The sequence below is a fragment of the Equus przewalskii genome, chromosome 14, assembly GCF_037783145.1.
Source record: "Equus przewalskii isolate Varuska chromosome 14, EquPr2, whole genome shotgun sequence".
NCBI lineage: Eukaryota > Metazoa > Chordata > Mammalia > Perissodactyla > Equidae > Equus > Equus przewalskii.
Genome location: NC_091844.1, coordinates 70,441,440 through 70,452,763, shown reverse-complemented (window position 1 = coordinate 70,452,763; position 11,324 = coordinate 70,441,440). Strand labels below are relative to the sequence as shown.

General features: G+C 43.2%; 1 long non-coding RNA gene across 1 annotated transcript; it reads left to right on the top strand.

The window, feature by feature from the left end:
• Positions 1-2,339: 2,339 nt before the first annotated feature.
• Positions 2,340-10,456, top strand: LOC139075599 (uncharacterized). Its single transcript, XR_011526196.1, has 4 exons — positions 2,340-5,320; positions 5,753-5,905; positions 6,688-6,764; positions 10,046-10,456. It is a non-coding gene; the product is annotated as an uncharacterized lncRNA (long non-coding RNA).
• The last annotated feature ends 868 nt before the right edge of the window (positions 10,457-11,324 follow it).

Sequence of the window (11,324 nt, the reverse complement as noted above, 5' to 3'; positions counted from 1 at the left end):
TTAATATTGTTAAGATGTCAATACTACCCAAAGCGACCTACAGAGTCAATGCAATCCCTATCAGAATCCCAAAGACAATTTTTGCAGAAATAGAAAAATCCATCATAAAATTCACATGGAATCTCAAGGAACTCTGAATAGCCAAAACAATCTTGAAAAAGAAGAACAGTCTCCCTGGGAGGTATTTGGAAATCTGTGGGTGCATTTTGGTTGCCACAGTGACAGAGGAGTCTAGTGGCTTGCAGTACATAGGGGCCAGAGATGGTGGACATGCTGCAATGCATGGACAGGCCTGCACAATGAAGGACCATCCTGTGTCCCACACAACTTTCCAATGCTCACCAGAAATTCATGCAGAAGGGCCCCAATGGCCTAGTGGTTAAAGTTTGGCATGCTCTGCTTCAGTGGCCCAGGTTCAGTTCCGGACACAGAACCACACCACTTGTCTGTCAGTGGCCATGCTGTGGTGGCATCTCACATAAAAAAAGAGGAAGATTGGTACAGGTGTTAGCTCATGGTGAATCTTCCCCAGAAAAAAAAAGAAAGAAAGAAAAAATAAATAAATTCACATAGGGGAAAACCCTTTCATACTTATCCAAACCTAGACGTGAACTCAATTTTACACATAAACACACACAAAACTTTTACATGATTTTACTATATACTGAATTTTCCACAAATGCAACTGCTAGTTAAATCAAGAGAAGATTGCATTTTGTTTGGTTGAGAACTTTGCCAAGAGTTGTTCAAAATTTCAGAAGATCATGTCACTGATGGCAACATTGCTCATGGTATCTGAGTCAGCATACCTGTATCAGCCTGCATTTGCGTCTGTCCAATCCATGCTGATTGTATAGATATGTAAGCATCTTTGTTTAACCTTTATTTCTGAATGTTGACTCAAAGATAAAAGATCAAAAGCATTCAGATGAATATCATCTTTCTTTAAATCCAAGTTCATTCATTACTAGTAGGCACAAGCGTCTGCCTATTGCTTATGAATTTTATTTCAGTATGTTGCAAGTATTTTTAATAAAAAAGCTAATGTTAGGTCTTACAGGATTGGAACAACTGCCCTAGAATATTAAATGGACTTTTAAATATAGCAATAGAATTACAGTGTACACACACACACACACATACACATACCTAAGTGTCCCTATATATTGCACATACAAAGCACATCCCCTCTTATAACATAGCTTGTTACTACAAGCAATCAGATATATCATACATCAAATGATATACCCCAGGACATAACTTCTTATGGAAAAACTGAACCTAACTTGTCTTTAAATAGCCTTCCCAGTCAGACTTGTATTCTTGGAACGGGACCAAACTAAAGCAGTTTTGGTGTATATTATTGCTTTTCTGGCTTAAAAGGAATCACGGTTCTCATCCATAAGATTTCACAGTCTGTTAATAGTGAATTTGCATATGCAGTTTACATTATATTGTATTGCAAGTTACAGTAGTTGCAATTATAGTAACGTCCTTTTATAACTTTAGTCCCCTTTTCCCTCCAAAGTGACATCACACTGGATTCCTGGACTGCTGTGTAAAGATATTTCATCTCGTCATTATGCACTTTTGTGGCTGCAGAGACCATAGGGGACAGCATCTTGACAGATTCACAGTTCGGAGGCCTTTGTTCCTTTGCTTTTTCTCTCCTTCCTCCCTCTGCCCCCCTCTGTGTTTTCCTCTGTGTCCTTCCTCTCCCTCCCACTCTTTCTTCCCTTTGCTGTGCCTCCACAGCTTGAGTCACAGGCTGCATCCCGTCTTGAAGGCATGATCATTAGTCAGGGATGCAAGCCCAGCCTTTGCCTGGTTTTCCGTGGCTGGGGAGAGCTGTATGCCGCCATCGCTGGCTCTCTGTGAGCATCTGGGGAGACCTCAGGGACAGCTCCAGCAACTTGCACAGCCCGGATTCCTCTGGAGTTGTGCCTGAGCCCAAAGGCAGTGACAGCCATAGTGGCAGCAGTGACAACAGGAGAATCGGTGCTGGAAGCTGACAGAGGCTGTGCAGGGGAGACGGGAGGAGCTGTGTTGCGTGGAGACCAGGCAGGTACACAGGTGGAATGACAGATCAGGGTTCTAACCTGCCTGCCTGGAGAAACTTCCTCTGAATGTGACCCACGGTGCAGATATTAAGCTAATTATCTGCCTGTGGTGTCGCTAGGCCCTAGGATGGGCACAACAAGAGAGTCCACCCCTAGCTGTGCCTTTGCCAGCCCTTAACCTTCCCTCTCTCCTCTACGCCTCAGTTCTCATCCCTCCTCCCACTCCTGGTACTTTTTAATAGTTGCTATGAGGTAATGCTCTGGAATCCCCAGGTACTCGGGTTACATAAATCAGGGGACTCTGAGGGAGTCAGTGTGCTCTCAGAATCCAGTCCTGTGGGCAAGCAGGAGGCGTAGTCTTTCTTCCCTTCCTTTCCCTAAGCTCACCAAGCTGTTCTTTTGAAACTTATGACCATCGCCCCATCAAACCTTCTTCAACTTAAAGTCCAGGGCTGACCTGGGAGCCCTGCTTTGTTGGTAACGGGGAACACAAAAGCTGAAAATGCCTGGAAGAGTGTGGCTTCCTGTAGCTGCAGGCCAGAGATGTAACACCTGGGGCACTGGGTGGACCACAGAAATATGTTTGATGAGAAAACTGCTATTCTCCATTTCTCTTCGTTGTTCTGAGCCAGGTCTCTGCCTCTTTCCTAGGGAGGAAATTTGGTAGCAAGTGTCAGAAAAGTTAACGTCTAAGATTGGAATAGGTTCCTAGGGGATGAAGGTGGGGATGGTCATCTCCCTTTCTACCAAACTTAGAGACATAACGTGATGACTCTCTTACCATCCTTCACCCTCGCATCTCTAGAAAGGACGATTTTGGGGTAGCCCAGCAGCTGTAGCCTTAAGTGAAATCGGGAGGAAATTATAGTTTATCTTGGGTGTCCTCCTTTCTTTTCTGTGCCTCTCCCCCGTCCCTTTGCATTGTTCTCTTCTCCTTCCAAGTTATTTATGTCCAGGAGATTATGTCCTCCATCTGCTCTACCCAGAAGTGCCCAGACAGACCTCCTGGGGCAGGAGCACATACTAGAAAAGGACTACACCTTTCTGCTTCTTCCACACTTCATCACGACTCTGGTTCCTTTGGGGGGTTTATCCTAGCTGGTAGTTAGGAGAAAAGCATCTAATTAAGATAATTCAAATTAAAGTCATGAAAATGCTCTTCTTAAAGAGCTTGGCTATTTCCCCATACTCCTAAAAATAGCCAACATAGGCTACCCAATTGGGCTGACATGGGGGAATCTTCTTTAAACCAAGACTCTCTCCTCTTTCTCCCTTTTATAGTCTACAGTCTCTGTAGGCAACTTTAGAGAAGGCCAGACTCTCTTCCCTCCTCTCATGCCTCACTGAGAAATTTCCCAGAAATTTAAGCTGGAAGCTAGGAAATAACCCCAGTAATGGTTTCCTGAAATGCACTGGGCATTTTCAACTTGACAGGTCCTTGAGTGAGTGTCTACATCTCTGTAGCAGGAAGTTGCCATGATCCTTATCACTCTTCCCTGGTCCCCTCATATCCCCAGAAATCCAGAGCTTCCAGAAACAGAGTAGATTGTTGACCTCAGGAGAAAGTAGATGCAATGGACTGTTTGTGATGAGGGGGGATTCGATAATCTCCTGGAACAGAAATAATGAAGATGCAGGCCAGCCTTTACCATTTATGACCTGTTTTCTTGGTCTGATTTGCCCCTTTGGGAGAAACTTAGGGGGCAGGAGCACAAGAATGGGGGCCCATAAACACGCCTCATGTTCTCTGAAGGAAGGTTAAGAGGCAACCTAGATAAAAGCTCTCTTTCTGCTTGTCAGAGGCTACAGAGATGGTGTGGTTCAGGTGTCTGTCACGGTTAATTTCGTGGGTCAACTTGACTGGGTTAAGGGATGCCCAGATAGCTGGTAAAACATTAGTTCTGAGGGTGCTTCTAGAAAATATTAACATTTGAATTGGAAGATTGATTTGAAGAAGTCATGGTAAAGAATCCTCACCAATGTGGTTGGGCATCATCTAATCCACTCAGGGCTCAAATAGGGCAAAAAGGAAGAGGAAGAGTGAATTTGCCCTCTGCTTGAGCTGGGATATCCTCTTCTCCTGCACTTGGACATAGGCGCTCCTGGTTCTCAGGCCTTTAGACTTAGACCAGCACTTACACCATCGGCCCCCTGAGTTTCAGGCCTTTGGACTCAGACTTACACCACTGGCTCCTCTGGTCCTCAGACTTTCGAATGGGGACCAAATTACACCATTGGTTTTCTTGGTTCTCCAGCTGGCAGACTGTGGGACTTCTCGGCCAATTCCTGTCATCAATCTTTCCATATATCTGTATCTCTATCTATGCATCTATATCTATATTTTTATTTATCCTATTGGTTCTGTTTCTCTGGAGAACTCTGACTAAAACAGCATCTCTACATAATTTCCCCCAAATCAATAAGCTGAAGTTCTTATTCTCCATTTCAGTTTACTTCCTTAAGCAAATGTGGAATGTTGCGGAAGACAGATCTTGTATATTCATTAGGATTTTGTCAGCTTAAAAGGCAAGAAGGGAGGGATTTGTCGACTTGTGTACCAGGAAATCTAAAACATGACTCTTCAGAGGTGACTGGGTTTAGGGGTTTAAATAATGTCGTTAGCTCTGTCTCCCCATCGTTGGCTTGTTTGCCCCTGTGTTGGCTTCATTCCCAGGTAGGCTTTCCCCACCTTCTGGACAAGATGGCCTCCAGCGGCAATGGCTATTACTTTGTTTATGTCTTTCCCACTATTCAAAAGTATTCCTGTCCCTTCAAAAGGCCGATAGGCCTGGCTTGGTCCAAGGGTCCTTACCTGAAGCGACCATTACAGCTGGGAGGATGAAGTCCCTGATGGCTAGCTCACATCTTGAGCCTGCCATGTTCGGGAAGACCAGGCAGGGGATTGGCCATCTGGTTAGGTAGAGGAGGAGCAATTCTCAAAAGGAAAATATACTGGCAGATAAAAAGTAACATATCCATACAGTTTTATACTAGCTCAAAAGCTAATTCAAATGAACAAGCAATAGGGCGAGAGATGTGAGCAATACAGAGATTTATAAGACAGGCTTTTTGTCCTTAAAGAGCATATAATCTAGTTGTTCTGGAAGTTGGCCACATTCTTTATTTAATAATTTGAGGAAACATGAATGACTTCATTGGAAAATATTTTCTGAGTTCTTACTTAATGCCGGGCATCATGCTAGATTCCTGTCATACAAGGAAGAAAGACAAACCTCTTCCCACGAGGAGCTTACAGTCAGGTGGGAGAGACAAGTAAACCAGCAAACGTTTTCAATGCGGGGCCCCAAGAGCAATGATAGACGTGTGCACAGCTGTTATGAGAGCCCCAAAGGCGCCTATTCGACGTTAGGCTCAGAGGAGCTGACATGTGAGCCAAAGCTGGAAAAGCAAGTGGGCGTCAGGTGAGGGTCGGGGAGGGTTTTGCAGGCAAAGGGACCAGCATCTGCAAAGGTCCAGGGGTGTGCAGTAGGGTGCTGTGTTTAGAGAATTGTAGATAGTTTGAATGAAGTTTATGAGGGGATACGAGACAGATGAACCCAAAGAGGTAGGCAGGAGCCAGATCACGGAGAGCCCTGTGCCAGACACACAGATGTGAGCTTGTCCCTGAGGGATTTTAAACAGGGCATGGACGTGTCCAGATCCGCAACTGAGCATGCAGCTTCTGGCAACAGATGGAGTAGAGTGAGCCAGACCGGAGGCACGAGGAGTAGTGAGAAGGCTGCTGTGGGAGAGGGCGGAAGATATGAAGAGGACTTCCTCACAGAGAATGCCAGCTCGTAAAGTAGGAGAATTAGCAAAATCACCATTTTACAACCCCGATTAAGGCAAGGATAATGATTATCAACAGATACTAAGATAGTCATATGGTCTCAAAGAATCACTCCACAGATTATTAGTTACAAAGAGGAAACTGTACGTTTGCAGCAGAAAGAGCTGGTGGCCGTCCCCTTGACCTAGAAGCCAAACTTAGCACAGTGGGGAATCCGATGTAATGTGCTTTTTGACATGACGCAATACGAGACATACAACTTCTCCTATACAGTATTCTTCCCAAAGATGTTTAATCTGAATCTAACCATGAGGGAACAACCAGACAAATCTAGAATGTGGGAGATTATCTAAGAAAAATGACTGGAACTCTTCAAAAATTCAGTGTTATGAAAAACAAATAAAAACTAAGTGTGAGGGGACTGTCCCAATCAAGACAGGTTAAGGCTGGGCTGGCCCGGTGGCACAGCGGTTAAGTTCGTGCCTTCCAGTCGGTGGCCAGGGGTTCGCCAGTTTGGATTCCGGGTGCGAATATGGCACCACTTATCAAGCCATGCTGTGGCAGGCGTCCCACATATAAAATGGAGGAAGATGGGCACAGAGGTCAGCTCAGGGCTAATTCTCCTCCTCAAAAAAAAAAAAAAAGAGATTAAGGAGACCCAACAACCACATATACATATAACCCTTGATGAGATCTTTGATCGAAAATTTGAAATAGCTGGAAAACACATTTTGGGGACAGTTGAGGATATTTAAATATGAACTAAATGTTAGATATTAATTTTCTTAGGTGTGACAATGACATTATACTTATGTAGGAGAATGTCTTTATTCTTAGGTGATGCTGGAGAATTGGGGAGTGAAGTGTCTTGATATCGTCAACCTACTTTCAAATGGCTCCAGAAAATGTTTAAGGTATATATGTATACATATGATATCTATAGATGCTTTTACGTGTATGTGATATATGTATGATATGTATGGATGTTCTTAAACATGTATGCTATATATGGTGTGTGTGTGTGAGAGAGAGCGAGCGAGCGAGCAGTGTAGACAAATGTTAACAATTTATCTGTTTGGGAGAAGAATACACGAGAGTTCTTTTTGTAGGTTTTAACACTATGAGAGAGAAGGAAAAGAAAAAGGTGAAGAACTAATGAGAGCTTGACCCAAGACAGTAGCAGTAGGTTTGAGGAGGAAGGTTGGAGTTAAGAGAATACAGAATACAGAAATCCTGGGAATTTGTCCCAATGTGGAATAACGTTAGGGGATCCACCTGGACTGAAGTTAGGGAAGCAGCCCCGTCAGAATTTCCAGTCCTGGTCAAAGGAGATATGATGTACTTTCTTAGCACAACCAGAGGCAGCAATCACACTAACAACAGGTTAGTTACTAGCAACTTATGGTGCTGGGAAGCAGAGAGCTGCGAGTCAAGAGCACTGGCCGGTAATCAGGATGCTGGAGTTCTGATCTTGGCTCTTCCAGGAAGCAGCTGTGAGTGAATAAAGTTTGGCTCTTCTGGACCTCTTCTCTGACCATGGGGAGACTGGACCAGATTTCCTCTGAGGTCCTGCTCAACCTTCTTCAAGGCATTGTTGTCATTATCCTTCCTTAGTGGTGTTACTCAGGGCCATCTGAATCAAGTGTTAATCAGATTTTGTCATGTCTGCCATTTTAGTCTCTCAGTCTTGATTTATTTCTCCAACCCTTTTTGGCCACCTCTCTTGAGAGCCTGTCCTGGACTAGACGAGGTCCTCACTGAACACTGCTCCTTAAGTGGAACTGTAATAGCTGTGTTCCTGACCCTGCCTGCCTCTTGACTCAACCGCAAGGCTTCTTCCCAGACTCCTGGATATTACTTTCTATTAATAACTCTTCTGATTTTTCTCTTTTTTATAAAGCTAACACACTCTTATAATAGAAAATGGGGAAAATTTGGGGAACTATATAGAAGAGCATTTAAATTGTTCACAATTCCATCATTTCACTGATAACCACTATTACAATTATTTTGAATGGATATGAGTGTGTGTTGCGTAACTGATCTCTTATTATATACATGTTTTTGTATTCTGATTTTTAACTTAATCATATGTGTAATTTTGTATTCTGATTTTTTTGTTTTGTTTTTTGCCGAGGAAGATTTGCCCTGAGCTAAATCCGCGCCAACCTTCCTCTTTCTTAGTAAGCGGGCTGCCAGCACAGCATGGTTGCCAACAGAGCAGTGTAGGTCTGCACCCGGGAACCGAACCTGGGCCACTGAAGCAGAGTGTGCTGAACTTAACCACTAGGCCACTGGGGATGGCCCTGTATTCTAATTTTTTAAAACTTAATAACATATCTTGAGCACTCTCTTGTGGGGGAATGGGACGGATCACCATTCTGTAATTTCTTTTTCAGAATTTTACAAGCTTGGAATGTCATTTTGGAATCTCATTTTTAACAACTCTCAATACAATGAAACACATTATATTCTGGAGAAATGTAATGAAATGAATGAAATGTTAAATATGTTTAAATGAAATATTTAAATGTGTTTCTTTATCATTATTTGTATCTCCTTATATAATAAAAAGATTCACCATTTTCATATGAGATATTTTCCAAATGATTTGGCAACTCTTTGCCCATTTATTTTGTTCTGAGGTAAACCCAGCCTATTGTATCATCAATATTACTGGGGAAATACCAGGCTAGAGAAAAGACAAGAGGAAGAAATAGATTTAGAATGTCTCAGATTATGATACTACATCATTAAGAGTGGGTCCATAGAATCACTTCTGGGTGGTGGTGATGAGATTTGTAGGGGGTGTGTGTGTGGTGAGTGGTAGTAGGGAAAGCCAAACAGGAGGAACAAGGAAAGGAATTAAATATGGTGGGTGTGGAGGTACAGACAGCAACTACTTTGGAGATTCCTTCTCTTCCTTTCTTACTAATGCCAAATAATAAAGTCTAATTTTTTTCCCAAAGAAGATTTGCCCTAAGCTAACATCTATTGCCAATCTTCCCCTTTTTTTCACTTGAGGAAGATTAGCCCTGAGCTAACATCTGTGCCAGTCTTCCTCTATTTTGTATGTGGGTTGCGGCTACAGCATGGCTGATGAGTGGTGTAGGTCTGCGCCCGGGATCTGAACCCATGAACCTGGGCTGCTGAAGTAGAGACCACTGAACCTAACACTATGCCATGGGGCTGGCCCCAATAAAGTCTAACTTTAACGTACTGTGTATGTAGGTGCTTGTACATGTGTGTATGTGTGTATGTGAGAGAGGGGGGTAGGGGAGACATGCAAAGAGAGATGTATTCTAGAACCTTTAAAAAAAAATAAAGACAGCACTAACCATGAGCATTTTCTAGTGTCACTAAATTAACTCAAAAACATCACAACAGTTGACAGATGGATATTCTTTAATGTCTCCAGGGAAGAACCTGAACCATTCACTCCTAAAAGCACCTAGTATTTTGATCCAAGAAGTTCAAACCACTTAATTCATCCTTATGGCTCCCCTGGGAAGCAAGGAGAAAGAAGAAATTACTCTCCACCCCCTCTTTTATATGATATATGTCTATATATGCTTACATTTTTATTATGTACTTAACTTTACAGAAAAGGAAATCTCATAAACCAAGTACATCTCTCTGAAATCATCTATAACCCTCATTAGGAAGTGAACATTCACTTGAAATTGCTGCCTACGTTTTTAAAGGCTATATAGTATTCCATTTCATTGGTATGCCATAGTTTACTCAAGCATATCTTTATTGTGAGAGCTTTAGGGGTTGTTCCTAAACTACTTTAGTCATTATAAATAATACTATGAATGCATCAATGTGCAAGTAATTTTTTTTCCTTTTGGATTCTCTACTTAAGTCTCGTTGACGCTGGCTTTTACTATTTCACTTTTGCTAAACTTGTGAGTATAATAGAACCTCTAAGCTGTTTGATTTGCACTTACCTAATTTCTATCAATGGTTTAGGCCATGATTTTCATCTGTTTTCCTGTGTATAAAATTGTCTATTCTCATCTTTTTCTACTCTGACCAATTGCCAAGTAGAAGCTAAGGATTAGCTATATAAATTTTTATTAGCTCTAGTTCTTTTAGAAATCTAAGCTTTTATGAGTTATATTTTCACTTTCTGTGGTCTTCCTTTCTTAAACTTTGTTCAGTTACATTATTTTATATGGTTTATTTTTAGATGTTAAGGAGAGACTGTAACAGGAGTAACTCGCGGACTCTTCCGATGATTTCTACTGCCCTTGGAAACCTCCGTATCACTCCTGCAATTCCTAACACCTGATTCTTCTCGTCTCAGAGCAAGAGGGGAGAAGAGCCTTGGCTCAAGGTTGAAGCGGGGTTGGGCATGTCCTAGGAACACGGCTCCTCCGCGGGGAATGCGCCTGAGAGCTGGGCTGTCAGTTGGCAGGGATGTTGTTATCAGCACTCTGCTGTTCAACTTCACTATTTGTTCCAAAAATGGTCATTGTGATAACTCAGAATTAAATCTCTGGCTGTCCCTTTAACCATGTGGTTAGCGGCCTGAATTGCTTATCCCCAGAGCTGCCTGTGGGTCATGGGGAGAAAAAACAAGGACAGTGTGTTTCCTTGACTCAGACAAGCTTGCTCCAGGCCAATGTGGTGACACACTTGTCTCCCTTCCATTATCTGGGGCCTGACCCCAGCATGACACATTTCCCCTGCCTGAGGCTAGAGGTGTCAGACAGATCCCGGCTCCAAACAGAAGGTCATCTTTATGAATGTGTCGAGTGTGGCCCTGTGTGTTTGCGGTGCCTGTCTGTGTTCCCTGTTGCGCATTATGCTTGTGCAGCAGCCCCTCTAACCAGTCCTTGCTGGAATATGGAGTTGTGATGTTTGGATGAGTGTCTGTCCCAGCAGCAGTGGGGAGGGAGGGGGCTCGAATGCCTGCTGAACCTCATTCACAGACTCATTCTGCTCGGCTCTGAGCAGTTTGACCATAGTAGGTATGGTTACTGGAACTGAGCGTCCTCACTCTAATTCTGCTGAGGTGTACGTAATATAACCAGGCATGAGGATTCACAATGATGCTGGACAGGCTGGGAGATACAGTGGGCGCGAGAATGGGAGTGGTGGAAGGGAGGAGGAGCGTGGAAACCATCAGGCAATTGTCTACCACTGCATCTCAAAGAAGGCATACTCGAAAACTTTAAGATAAAAGGATATATGTTTTTAAAAAAATAAAAAGGAAAATACCATTAAGAGCTCTGAAACTCATATTAACAGCCTGCGATAGAGGACTGCAAAAGCCAGTGTTAAGGAGATGGTGAGAGAAAGCTGTTCACACACAGGCAAAGTGAGGAATTTCAGCAAGATGAAGGAAGACGAGACTGGGGCAAATACTGCGTAAAGACCGAGTCCAAGAGGATGGGTGGAGGGAGGGCAGGACGTGGCTGTTACTGGCAACGCTGTGCGCTTAGAAAGTTTGCAGCTCAGCTCCC